This window comes from Galleria mellonella, unplaced genomic scaffold, assembly GCF_026898425.1.
Source record: "Galleria mellonella isolate WM207_F2 unplaced genomic scaffold, CSIRO_AGI_GalMel_v1 utg38, whole genome shotgun sequence".
NCBI classification, from domain to species: domain Eukaryota; kingdom Metazoa; phylum Arthropoda; class Insecta; order Lepidoptera; family Pyralidae; genus Galleria; species Galleria mellonella.
The window spans coordinates 9,894,588-9,909,286 of record NW_026442090.1 but is presented as its reverse complement, the minus strand read 5'-3'; the positions used below and the strand labels follow the sequence as shown (position 1 = coordinate 9,909,286).

Sequence of the window (14,699 nt, the reverse complement as noted above, 5' to 3'; positions counted from 1 at the left end):
TCTCAACTGAAGTATGCTAGATCCAGATACCTATACAGTACGGCTTTTATCTAGACAATGAGTCAACTGCGAAATAACCTAGAAGCATCGAAATTTAGAACTAAATTGTTCTTCGAAATAAAACTATAGTGAAATGAACCAAATCAAATTGGTCAGTGATCAGAGTTGTTTTTTTAAACAGAACTAGAGTTCGAAGTAAAATTTACCAAAGCAAATTGGTCAAATGTATATTTTTATTTAATACAAGGAAACCCCGCATTTTTGCTAGCTTATACGCATAAATAACTATTATTTTTCTTCTTTGAGAATTTATATTTCATTACAAGCTCTCTCACAAAGAGGCATAACTGCCAATACATAAGATGTGACACAAAGAACTCTGATATACTTGTGTTGTTATATCAATGATACTTTTTACTAGAACACCCAAAATTCGAAAAAAATGTTTCCTAAATTACCCAACTGAGAATCGAACTCGGGACTTCATTTACGCAAAGCAGTGCACCACGAAGGTCGTCAATTATTCACCACCTTCTTTTTCAGTAATTTAAATTAGCTAGCTGACTAGTAACTAAATCAGGTTAGATGTAAATTATCTGCATTCCAGACATATAATAGTAATCATCCGCTATAGAGGCTTACTGCTAAGCGCGAAGAGCTATGTGTCTACGTTTACATCTCGTCTGTTCTTATATAGAAATAAGGATCAAAATGCAAAACAGATTAATAGTAATTGACTTGAAGCGACGTGTAATCCAACAGATAAATCGTTTTATAATTGATGAAAAACGCACCAACATATAATTATGAATCTAACTACCTACATTTAAAAAACCCCTTTAAAATAAGTAAATTATAGGTATATCTCATTTGGTGTAAAATTTTAGTATGCCTACATAATATTAGAAAGATAAATCAAATTAGAGTTACTTGAAACCGATAAGATTATTGAAGATGAACATGTCGGATAAGAACATACAAGTAGATATGATAAACAATAGTAGGTACAAATGTTTTTTATACGTTTTTCATGTTTAGGTACTGTCATAATGATTCATTAAATGACATTACAATACCATCTCTTTTATTGGTCACCCCTTCCTTTCGCGTGGGTGTCGTAAGAGACGACTAAGGGACAGCGAAGGATGGGCAGCAGCGTCCCTCAAGCCTAATTGCGCTTACCAATCCCGGCATGGCAACTCCTGGCAAAACCCCCTAATGGGAAGGCTTATATTTAGCAGTGGACGGTTAAGGGCTGGTATGATAATGATGATGACGACACTACTAAATACAACTCTCTCCTCCTAAAAGAAGAATATAATCTTCATAGAAGGAGGATAGAATCAGTATTATCATGCTAGCTTATAGTACTTCGAGTTCTTTTTTTCCTCTATTAGCATATTGGTCTTTGCACCAGTTATTTGCTACGAGCTAAGAACTAAGAAATCTGATACGCAATGCGTCAGATTACTTTTTTCTTTTTTTTTTATTCTTATCTCATTACACACAGATGTTAGTTATCACTCATAGTGTCACACACATATAGGTGGTAGATCTTACATTACATATGTAGATATTTACCGTGATTTGTCATTAAAATTCAATATCAATTCTACAAAACTGGACTTATTTTCATTTGTGGAATGAATTTACACATTGCTTGAAAAGTATTTTAACTTTATAGCTACACTGTTGAATTATTTAACATCATCCTTGTTTCTTGTAACTTCCAAGAACACATTTAGCCACTTGTATACTACGAACTAAATTCCTTAATAACTAACTTTGTACAATACAAAAAATACCACGCAACGTATGAGCAAATTTTCGATTCCAGTAATCAATGAATCAGACTATACAGTGCGTGACAGGCGAACATTAAATGATAGATTTTGCCCTCTTCTATTGGAGTTTTGGCACGGCTACGACTATTGGACTTCACTATTAAATTATATAGAATGATTATATCTATCTAGCGATAGATAAGTTATAAATAGATAACGAGTATCTACGACAGTGCTTTATTTAACTTTCGTTATAAGAAATTTTAGGCAAATAGTCGCGCCATTTAGCTACGACTCGCCCCAAACTAACTTGGTTTCCACCCTAAAACACGTTTACATAAATGGTTATCGGTTCTGCGATAAAGGTGGCCAACTTCTTGATACTTTAGTCACCTAATCTTATCAGCTATATAAAGTACTCTAGTTCTTTGACGAATTATAATCTCTCAACTAACTCTGGGCATAGCGCTCGTCATGGCTCGTTGAGCGATTTTCAGCTTATGGACTATTCCCACCGTCATTATCCATATCCCTGCAGCGTATCTTATTACTGGAAGTGATTGAAATTATTGAAAACTTGTTTTCAAGTTTGTGGAATGGACGACAGAAAGACGTGTCGGAACTTTCTGATTTTTTTTTATTATAGCATATATTTGCTCACATCATTCTGAGTAAACTCATGAAAAATAATTCATGAATACGATCAACTGAAATAAAATAATTTACTCTCAATAGTTGGCAACACTATGCCGGCTCACTAAGTGCCTTTTCATACTACGTTTGAATGATACGAGGTTACAGAATGAAGAAAACACCTCCCCGGGATGGTCCAAATAGATTCTCCTATCAACTTGTTTCTCGAAGTTATTTTTTTCTAATCGTAGGACGAGGATAACTAAAAAATAAATAACAATTTAATAAGGCAAACATTAGTGCGGTCATGTTTTATTCAATTCTTTAGCAATCATGTGAAATCGTAAAGTTTTTATTTATTTTTTTATTTTAAAATTAGCACATTAACGGTTGTACTTTTCAAGAGAAGGAGGTTCTCGATGCGTCAAAATGTTTTTTATTGTGTTTATTTAAAAATACTTTTTAAGAGCAATAACTAGTTTTTAAGCCATACGTAGTAGTGTATGTTACTTACTACATACGTACATTACATGGGATGGAGATAGATATAAATCTATCTCCATTCTATATAAATACGTGTATACGAAATTTCCTAATGATTGGTTAAGATCTTAAGGCGCTATAAGATAACGAACAAACTAAACTCACATTCACATTTTTAATATTAGTAATAAACAAGATAAAGTAAAGAAAAGAACATAATACGTTATTACGTCACCAAATATGAACTATTTTCACAATTCCATGCCATCGATAGAGTTTTGTTTCATTGTTAGTTCCATATGGAACTATTAAATATATAGACAAATGATTTCGCGTTTACATTATTTAAATCTAATGTATCTATGAAATATGGCGTCGTTCATGGGTGGTATGTATTGCCATGACTGAAGTAGACTGCGGAGTAAATAATAATAAGGAGATGTACGAGTACATATTCATATTCAATATTGATAATGACCAGAGATATTTCTTGAAAGTCATATATTACCGTTGTGCTATACTCCAGCTAGCACCAGGAAATTACATAATACGTTTCGAACGACGTCACTTCCTAGTCTAGGCAAATGGGCGTCCCGGAAGCCTGATACTCCATCCATTTTGAATGCTACTTTGTTATAGTAGTTCATTTAGTTCAAATATGCTCTCAAATCTCTGACAGGAAACGCTGGCTTATATAAATGTCAAGAAAATGTTATCTGTCGTTTGTTTAGTGAAATTGTAGTGAAAACTGACATTATTTAAATATTAATATTTGTATAAATATAGATAATTAATGTAATTTCATCTTGGGGTTTTATACTATTTAGAATGACGTAATAATATCATATAGGTACTTCCAACAAGTCAGAAAACAATGTTTTTTTTTTGGTTTAATTACCAGTACTTAACAACCACTTAACATTGACTATAATATTTTTTTATACTTTACAATCTACTTAAATAGCATAATTAGCTAACGTAGATAGATGCCTGACATCTAAGTATAGTAGGTAACCAATAAGGTACTTTTAATATAGAATCAAAAAAATTTTAAATGGCGTTATTACCTACCTAAAATTTAAAATTTATACCAAGCGAATACATAGATAGAGTTCAGAATACCTTAAAATCAAATTTCTTCATAAAATATACAGCGCTCAATGACACAAAGGCAGGGTAAAGCCAGACAGACCCCTTCAATGAATTCATCCAGACCAGACAGTGTTTGTTGCTAATCTTAGACGGGACAAAAACATCAGGTTGTGGCCCTTATTCTATGGTCCCTCGGGCCAGGCAAGTCGCTTCCGATCACGGCTCTGGTGGGCCGCACTCGTACTCGGCTCGACAAGTCGACACACTCGGGCTCTCTCGGCGGATCCGCTCGGCAGTATATCGCGCGCCGCTAACGAAAGCGTCCGTGTCGAACGACTGTGAATTATAAAACTTGTTCATTCGCAACTTGCAGATATCTGTGTTTAATTTTAATTCCCCCTGTATTTTCGAAGTGTAAATATACAAACGGTGTAACGGTCTGACCGTGTGCACCTCGTCCTCGCAAATGCGGGTTCTGAACATTTGTGGCAAGAAAGATAAACATAGCACTTCGGTAAGTTTATTTAATGAATGTTAAATATACGCCTCTTTATTTAGTTCTTACCTGATGCATCGTTTGAGTCTAGTCGCTGGAAATAGCGTTGTTGGTTCTAATGCTTAATTGTTAGTAAGTCGGACTGCCTGTCCCGTTGCTATTGCTAGCAATGTACCCTGTCAGGTCGAACTCCACGTGATCCGCCTTGGAAATCATCGTGTTGAATGCCTGATGTATTCATCACGTCGGGCTAACTGACCTTTTCATCTCACCTATTATCCCTCATTGGTACCCCTCCAGCATATACCGTTACCGCAGGCAGGATTACCATTCCATTATCATTAAAAAAAAAGATAAAAAAATTGCAACTTAATCGTATCATAAAGTGACATATCTAGCCTGGTACTTAATTATGAATTAAATTAAGTCGATGAAAGTGAAAGCGCTTCTTTTAATATCTCGTAAGTCCAATCCTTTACCGAATACAGTAAACAAGTTTACAATCCAAGTTTTTTACACATGGTAGGTATCTTAAACATTATAAGCATATACAATAATTAGGTAGGTAGATAGCTACTAATAGGTATATAACTGTCAAACTTACTTGATCATAAGGTTACTGTCCTTGTAAATAAATATTTTTGCACATTTAAAGCTTACGTACATTCGCGGCCAATTACTTAAAATGTTTATAATGTTTTCATGTTTCTCTGTCACAGCATCCTTACGATTCCAACAGAGAGGAAAGAGATCGTTCCCTATGGAAATCAACTTGATTATCATGGAATTCGTCACGATGGGCGAAGTAGCCTGCTTTCGTCCTCACCTATCATCTCTCACTAGTGTCCTGCCAGCGTGTACCGATAGCGCAGGCAGGGTTACCTTTCCATTATCATACTTACTTAATCGAACAAGTTGAAAAATACTTAAAAAATTTAAAAAATGTGGAGAAGAGACTATCGCATAAAGTTATGTAAAATACCTATAGGAGTCAAGTGAAGACCCTAAACCAACTGAGGTAGGTATCTTAGACACGCTTCGTTTATTGTAGTTGGGGTCATGGTATAAACGCTGTTGTAAAAACAAATTTATTAATGCAGGTACGGTAAACATAATACTAGACTATATAATATTGATTTATAAGTAGTTTTGGTATCTACTTATATCTGTACAGATATTTACTAAAACTAGATATGAATGGTCTTAATAAGAGCAACAGAAGCCAAAATAATAATTTTTGGAATTTTATCTCTCTATATGTTAGTTCCGACATCATGCAAAAACTTGCACCAAATTGGATGCGGTTCACAGTTATATTCCTAAAGGTCTTACTTAAAAATTGGTGTATATTTTATCTTGATACGCTATCTAGAAGTAATTGATTTCATTGGGTTTCCTGCATCTGAAATCCACGTGTACGAAGTAGCGAGCATAAAAGCTAGTAATTAAAAAAAATCTCAGAGTAGGTAATCTTCTACTAATCTAATATATACTAACCAACTCTACAAGGAGAGACGAATTTTTAATAATGGGGTCGTTAGTCCCCATTGCTAGCAACATACTCTATCAGGTTGACCTCCACGTTCCCCCTGGCAACCATCGTGATTTATTATCATCAATTTCGTCGCGATGGGCTAACTCACCTGACTTGATCCTCACCTATCATCCCTCTGGTGCCCCACTAGTGTATACTGTATAGTATAGCACAGGCGGGGTTACCATTTCATTATAACCTCAATTTATAAAACTTTATTTTTTTTTATTTTACACTTAACATAATAATATCGTGGTAAAAATCTGTTAATTACGTATATTATTAATAATTTTATGAAAAAATTTAAACATCGAAATATTATCAGCAAATTCAATGTAACAAAATGCTTAAATATTTAACGATACCGTACAGAGGTTAGAAATACTCGAGATGCATGTAGATTACCTATTCACAGGTGACTAGTTTATGTTGCCTAACACTGGTCTTCACTAGACGTCTCGTTTGCGGTACCTACTTTAAAATATTTCTTTCGACATTTAGTTGCTACATTTTTAACAAGTTTCATCTTCGTAACAACAGTTATCGAAAGCGTATTTATTATAATTTGTTTCAATAGAAGTTAACGAAAAAGTAAACAAACGAATAATCGATCCAACTATAAGACAATTGGCTGATAATAAAAAAATATATCAATTTATACTTGACTTGCATATTGTCAATATATTGATCACAATCATAAAAACGACCAATAAACTGGCGACAGATTCTTCCTGTTGGAATTGCCAATTGAATCACATTGCAAAGTAAGGATGTGGTTATTTTACAAAATGTTCCGACTTTATCAGTTGTTACAACAAACGCAAAAATTATCAGCACTAAAATTATCAGTATTATAACTGATGTGCCAACATCGGATGTACAATGAACAATGCTAACCATATCAATAACCTTATTTAATATACTAACATTTAAAGTTTCGTATTTTTTAAAAATCGAAGCTGCATTAGCATCTAACTTTATAGACACATGGTACTTAAGGCGCTTCATTTGTATATGACCTTGATATATGTATTTTACGTATAATAATGTATATTGTTTGTCGTTATTAACATAATTAAATAAAAATACTTACTTATTATTAATATGTCACATATTATACATAACTACTATTATTACATGTTTGTGTAAATATGATTACCAGCAGGAAAAAAGCATTGAAACGACTGAGTTCTAGCGATGATAATTGCTTGTTATATTTATAGTAATAAGAGTATTCATGATCAGTCAATATAAAAGAAAGGTGATAATATGCTGAACCCAACCGCCGGGATCGGAACGAATTTAGAATATAAATCGTATCTAGTATTGCCAGAATGCATATTTTTTCGCAATTATGGGTAAATATTTTAGTGTTGGAAAAATGTCTAAAACAAATAATTGTGGAGAAACTGGAATTTTTTTTTTAAGAATTTTGGTATTTTAATATTAATAATTTTGGTAAGATTGAAAATACCAAAATTCTTATATGTGAGATCCGTATAACACCAGGAATAAAAGCTAGCGTGGAAAGGGACTTTTTTGCCGTTCGTATAACAGTAACTTTATTATAACATAGTCAAAATGGTCATCAAAAGTTTGATTTATAGTAAAAAGTAAGATAAATTTATACGATTTGAATTTGAATAATAAACGTTTGAAATTTGGGGAGAAATAAAAAAATAAATCGGGCAACGCTGATTGTATCAAATATGCTAGGTAACATCACGGTTGAATCACGCCCCCTCAGCGCCGCCAGAATCAATAGAGCGTCACACAATGGACCAGACGGATACTAAATGCAAGTGCACTGCAGTACATACCTACTTTACATAGGTGCGTGAATTTGGATAAAGGACAGCCATAGCGACTACACAGAAGACTTTCCAACATTCAATTACAACATCTTAAAATTTATATTAATAATTTGATCAAACTATATTATTATACCTGCTTGCTATTTTAATAATTCAATAAATGAAATATTTTATATATTCCAACATTGGGTGAATAATTTTACCCTTAGCAACTACAAGGAGTAAATATTTACATTAGGTTAAAATAAACACAATTTAAAAACTACGAAAATCATACTTATACGTTTTGCGACATTGATCGAAAAGTAACCGTTAAGAGTTAAAATATTCTGAATAAAAATTAATATAACTATAATCACGATGAAATTAATATTGGACTAATAAAGGCTACCCTAATCTACTACAAAAATAATTATTAAAATCGGTCTAAAATTGGCGACATGGCGACTACATAGTAACCTACAGTACATGTAATCGTTTGCAACCAAAATACAACAAATGAACATTTTATATATATGGATATATTTAAATAACATAGCTCAAATCTTTGAACGGCACATACGCTTGCCAGTCACTAAGTATTTAGCTGTGTTCATAGCCAATTCATGGCGTTTAGATAACCAAACAATGCGCCTGGACCTTAGCTCCGCCTGCATTCCACAACACAGGTTGAACTCGGAAATTAGTCATAACTTATTTTTACCTTTCTCATAGCAGTTTATGCTGGGACGATAATTGAATGAAAGCTTACAAAGGAATTTAATATTAAAAATTATATTAATAAATTAAAATATTACCTTGTTTGTTGTGTAAACATATAAGTACTATAAGCTATTTTAACTCATTATACTAATTGTAAATGGTACATTTTTATTCAATTATATATAAACATTTTTACTATATATAATAGTATACTATATAATATAATAACTACTATAAATATATAGTAATATTTCAACCTTAGTTTTATTCTATAGTTGCAAAATACTTACACTAAGTATGTTGCAATTCGCAGGTTTATATTGTAAAAAAGCTTATTTGGCAAAGGCCACTTAAATTGCATATTTACTTATACAAATAATATTCATACTACCTTCTTAACATTTTTATGTTTATATCAATAAACTATAGAGACCAATATTCATTATTCGTAAAACAATATATAACTTTATAATGTAATCACTTATATAATATTTACAAGATTCGAATATAAGTAATTTATGAACATTAGATTCGAGCTGTAATCAAATATACTATTAAAAGATTTAATTATATCTATATCGACCACTGGAATCGATCAGCGTATCAATGATAATTTATATTCAAATCTTGTAAATATTGTATTATAATAGTAATAATAATGTAATATACATTTTTATTTATCATTATATCAGACGTTAACTATCAACTGCTAAACATAGACATTCCCCATAAGGGGAGATTTGCCAGTAGTTGCCACGCTTGACAAGCGAGTTGACAACCGCAGTTAGTCTTTGGTGATGTTTTAAGAGGGATGCTGTTGCCTTTTTCGCCTCTTACGATATCCACGGAAAAGTGAGGGGTGGCCCATTCTATGCCGGGACCACACAGTGTAATTAATACAATATAAAGTTATATTTTATTTAATAAATAAAATAGTTATTTTCTGATGATTTCTATTTAAAAATTTGCTAATATTCTTTGTTCAATAATTATTTAAATTGCATCTTATACGTTTCGTGAATTGTATGAACTCGCACAATCGTAATATCAGTATTCTAAATAGGGCCAGTGGCATATTTTATACGGTATTGTTATATCACCTGAAACACATGTACCCTCTTGAAGATGTTAATCAGAATGTATCAAACGGTTCTAATATTACAATACATCTGTATAACAAAGCTCAGTGCTTAAGGCTTTGTTAAGGAATTCCACGGAGGCCATAAAAAGGTATGGTATGTGTGCCTTTCACGCCTGTGTACAAGCTCGGTTAGCTGTTGTAATTAGTTATGATGTTTTACGATAGGTTCCCAAGAAACTCTAATAACTTGCGTTATTAAAAGTTTAACTTTAGCCTTGTAATTATATGCACTTACAATATATCAATCATTGTATAGAGAACTGGTCATCATATATTCTGGCCACATATAATTATGGTAATTACAATAATATAAGTAAGAGTATATTTAAATTCTAGATATTAGGAAAGAATTCTCGTTATTATTTATGATGATGATAGCTAGCGAAGATATATTTTCGACGTAATAATTTGGGATGGTTTATTTTTTTACTTTAATGAGTTATATTATTCAGATATGAATATAATAATAACCTAAAGGTAAACGGCATTTATAAATATATGGTACCTAAGTGTGACTTAATATCTAATATTAGCTAAAAATATGCAAAAATGTTAATATACCTATTTCTAAACTTCTTAACTTTAAATGCAAATAGATGTAAAATATAAAAAAAACCAAAACAGTATATCTGAGGACGTAACTTAAAAAGTTATGTTCGAACATTACAATTATGTAACTCGAATGTCAAACAGCCATTTGGTACTATTACAGAGTCTCTATTTTCAATAAAGTTTAAATAAATAAACTTAAAATGATTCTCTTTAATGCCTTTTATAATGTGTAACATGTTTGAATTTAAACTGTAACATTTGTTCAGTTTTGAAAAATATCTGACTGAAACTTTCATCCAATGCCCGCGATGAAGAATATTATTTGTCTGTGTTTTTCATATAATAAGATAAAATTTGTGTAAAATTAAGACACAAGCTACATAAATTTACTTCCTAAATATGTATTATAATGCAAATGTCTATTCTATAAGTAGATTGAGCCATGCAAGATCAAGTTACGCACTGTTGACGTAAGTGGACACTCCTACTTCCATCGGGGACTAATTACTTAACTAAGCGAACCGTATTAGTAGACTGGTACTAAGTGAATTCATTGAATTGTTATATACTTCAGAGGATATTTTACAGATGCTATACATTACAGTTTTTACAGTAATATCTTCATTATCGTTACATCAGAGTTTTATTTTATAATACTAACTACTGCGATTATCTTTGCACAGTGTCCAGTTGAGGAACTATTTTCCTCAGAGATTTGTTCATTGAGCGGTGTGAATTTCCACCAGGTTACTAATACTTTGAACTACCTCGGTTATATTCTTTTGCGAATTTCCTCATTTCAAATTCTAACACGTGACAAAACTCCGAGTATAACTCTTCTATAGCTTGCTAAGCGCTATATAATTTTTTCATAAGGGTAACAGTATAATACCTCGTTTCTGGGGGGGAGGGATTGTTAATAATGGAGAGTAAGGGCCCCATTGCTAGCAATATACCCAACCAGGTCGACTTTTACGTGGTTGCCCTTGGAAACCATCATGCTGAATTCCAAACGTATTCATCACGATGGACTAACTGACCTGTCTTTTCATTTTTACCTATTATCACTCACTGGTGCCCCGCCAGTGTATACCGATAGCGCAGGCGGGGTTACTAAGCCATCATCACCCATTATAAAAATATCTCGTTTCTGTTTTGTGACTTGTCACTGAGAACATGGACTCTTATTTGAAAATAATGAGACATTTTATATTTATAATACTTCAATATTAATATTATTTATTTACAATCTTTGATTTATCTTTGGCTGTTTACAATTTCTTTATAACATTCTGTCGCGATTTAAGTACTTATGAATAAATACGGAATGCTAGATAATTACTTTATAATACTACAATATACTGTAATAACAAACTCAGTTGATTTAACCTGTGTGGATTTATTTTATACCACATACCACCTCGGTTTGAAGTAGGGTATGTTGTGCAGTTTTTAACAATACTAGTTCTCTGGCTACAAATCTATGATGGGTGCTATTATATTATGATGGATATTACAGCATAGACATGTTTTCATTATCAATAAATAAAATACCATGTAATTTTCAACCGATTTCAAAAAGAAGAAGGTTTTTAATTTGGTTATAAATTTTATGTTTGTTACTTCATAAAACCGTTAGATACAAAGATTTTAAATTTTTTTACCTGAAAAGATATACTGACAGATTAGTCCCATAGATATTTTATGAAAAGCTGTTCAGCAGTTTAGTTTTTAAATCAAAATTGTCTTTGTTTTGCCGCAACTAAAATCTGTTTTTTTTTTTTTGTGAAACTCAATGTTAATTACTACTTTTGTTAACAATATATATTTGCCATTTACAATTACAAGTATATTAATTTAATAGATTCAATAAATATAATAATTGATAAAATAATAATTAATATAATAAAAAAAATAATAATATACTCGTTTAATTTATATTTAATTATCTTAGACGACCCTAGACTTTATGTACATTCTTATTTCCTATTTAGTATTTTATTCATCATGTTAACTTAATATGATATTAATTACTAGAAATTTGACCCGGCTTTGCACGGGCATATAGAATTTTCGAAAATAATATCTAACCTAACATAGCTTTGATATTATTACTCTTATACTCTCTTATAATGTAAAAAAAAAAAATTAAATCTGTTTAACAGTTTTTGTGTTTATCTATCATGAATAAACAATCAAATCTTTCCACTTTATAATATTAGTACAGACAAAAAAGTTAAGATATTTCTCTTTACTCTTTGGGTCTGCATAATTAACTTTGGGAATTTCCAATCTAAGTTGAAGGAAAAGAATCCATGAATCATACATACCTGAGAATGTACGCAGGCAATAAGAACAAAAAGGTAGTTAATACGTCACTGGCCGGTTAGTTTACGCACGGCAGCGTCCCTCTACCATGATATCATTGGTCAATACTTGTTCATCAACGTATTTACGAGTATGGAGTCGGTGACTCCAAGTTTACTTATGGTATCACACTTTAGCGAGCTTAAACCAATTTCCTATTATATTTATCGCAGAACGAAAATACGACAGATATTATCCTTCATCTATGACATTTATTTGCAGACCATAGATATTTATGCGAAGACATAGATGCAGACGATGCAAGTATCTTAATCTATGTCGTAAAAACTATATACTATTGATAGAAAAGTATCATCTATTCTTTTGAATTTTATTTAACCTTTAATTTGAAGTTTTCAAATAAAATTCTATCAATTTCCTTCAATACTATAACTGTGACTAACAATGTTTTCAATTCAACTTTGAAACGCCTAATGGGAAATATCAATCACATAAAATTGACAACTGCAATTGATCGGCCCAGGGTCGCTTTAAGATATTCTGCGCAGTTAAAAAAGTATTTTACGCGGGCTTGTTCTTAATTATGTATGTAAAATGACAAAGTACATTATTTTACTTCTGTCTCCGATTAACTGACAGAAATAGCGTAGTGTATATATAAGGTCTCAAGGATGATCACTTTATCACTGTATCACTGTCCGTTATAGTGTTTCCTGCTCATCGTATAAATAAGGACGCTGGTAGCCGTGCGGTAATATTCGCTATTGATCTTAACAATTCTCGTGGACAAGACGTATATTTTATACTATGTTTTACCTGTGACTTCATCCGCTTAACACCCTTTTTCATATAATAGGTACCTGTTACCAAATTTTTAATATTCTTATATATATATATATATATATAATAAAAAATCCACTTAGCCGTTACAAAGTAATAATCATCTTAAAACTTTCACATTTGGAATGTCAGACGTATTAAAAAGTAGAAAATATTTTTTGCCAAGTTACCTGATATGACTACAAGTAAAAGCTTGGGGCGCTTATGGGTCATTCGCTTATAAAACTGGATTTGTAGTTTATTAAAAAAAAAGCTGAGATGCCTCATGATTTTACTTAGAGTCACATCAGAGAGATACACACTCTTAAAATCTAGATTTTTAGAACAATATCTTTTTTACTACTATATGTCAAACAAGCATATGGTTTATCTGATGATAAACTGTTGCCGTAGTCTATGAACTCCTACAACACTAAACAGTATTTTAAAATAATTTGTATTATATATATATATATATATATATATATATATATATTATATATATATATATTATTAGAGTATCAAATTAAAATGAATGCACTGCTGCACTGTTCAAACATCCTTATTGATATTGTAAATGGGAAACTGAATGTTTATTTCTTTCTTACCTCTTGGCCTTACCACTTAAACTAATCATCATGAATTTTCGTACATACACGAAAAAGGACATCATCTATTTTTTATCCTGGTCAGTCAATATTCGGCTATGCGGACAAAGTAGCGGATTAAAAGCTAGTTGTTTATCTATTAACACATTTGACCTTTATCCTGACAGGATATCTAACGATGCGTTGGTAGCACAATTTGGCATATTTTATTATCTGAACTACACACATATAAGAAATCATTGTTATTTTTAAACAGTAGTAGTTGTATTATTTATACACAAATAAATTTATTTCATAATATTTTTAAATATCTATGTGTAAGCAGGCAATTATTTCTGGTTCCGTTTTTTTCTAAGCTGTAATAAATTTGTTGAGGTTTTATCCAATTTACTTTTTCCTTTTTAGTGTATTAAAATCAGAATTACATTTTTATTTTATATCCATATTTGTTCCAGCATCACGCAATCAGAATTGCATGCGGTTTTCATAGTTGTGTTCTTGAAAGTCTCACTTTAAATCTGGTGTATTTTTTTATCTTGATACGCCATCTGGAAGTGATCTATTCCACTGATTTTATTCTAAAATTCGCATGTACGAAGTGGTGGGGAAAAGCTAGTTAGATATAAAAAAATATACCTATATTTTCCATGTTATAGCACAATGCATATACGAGTAGAAGCTGATATTTTAGACAGATTTTTTATAGTAAAAAT

At 31.5% G+C, this 14,699-nt stretch overlaps 1 protein-coding gene across 1 annotated transcript in view; it reads left to right on the top strand.

Annotated features, from left to right (window-relative positions):
* Positions 1 to 4,249: 4,249 nt before the first annotated feature.
* Positions 4,250 to 14,699, top strand: part of LOC113522631 (beta-1,4-glucuronyltransferase 1) — a 69,161-nt gene continuing 58,711 nt past the window's right edge. The window contains exon 1 of the mRNA XM_026908384.3: positions 4,250 to 4,506. The gene's annotated coding sequence lies outside the window, so the exon portion shown is untranslated. The remainder of the gene's footprint in view (positions 4,507 to 14,699) is intronic.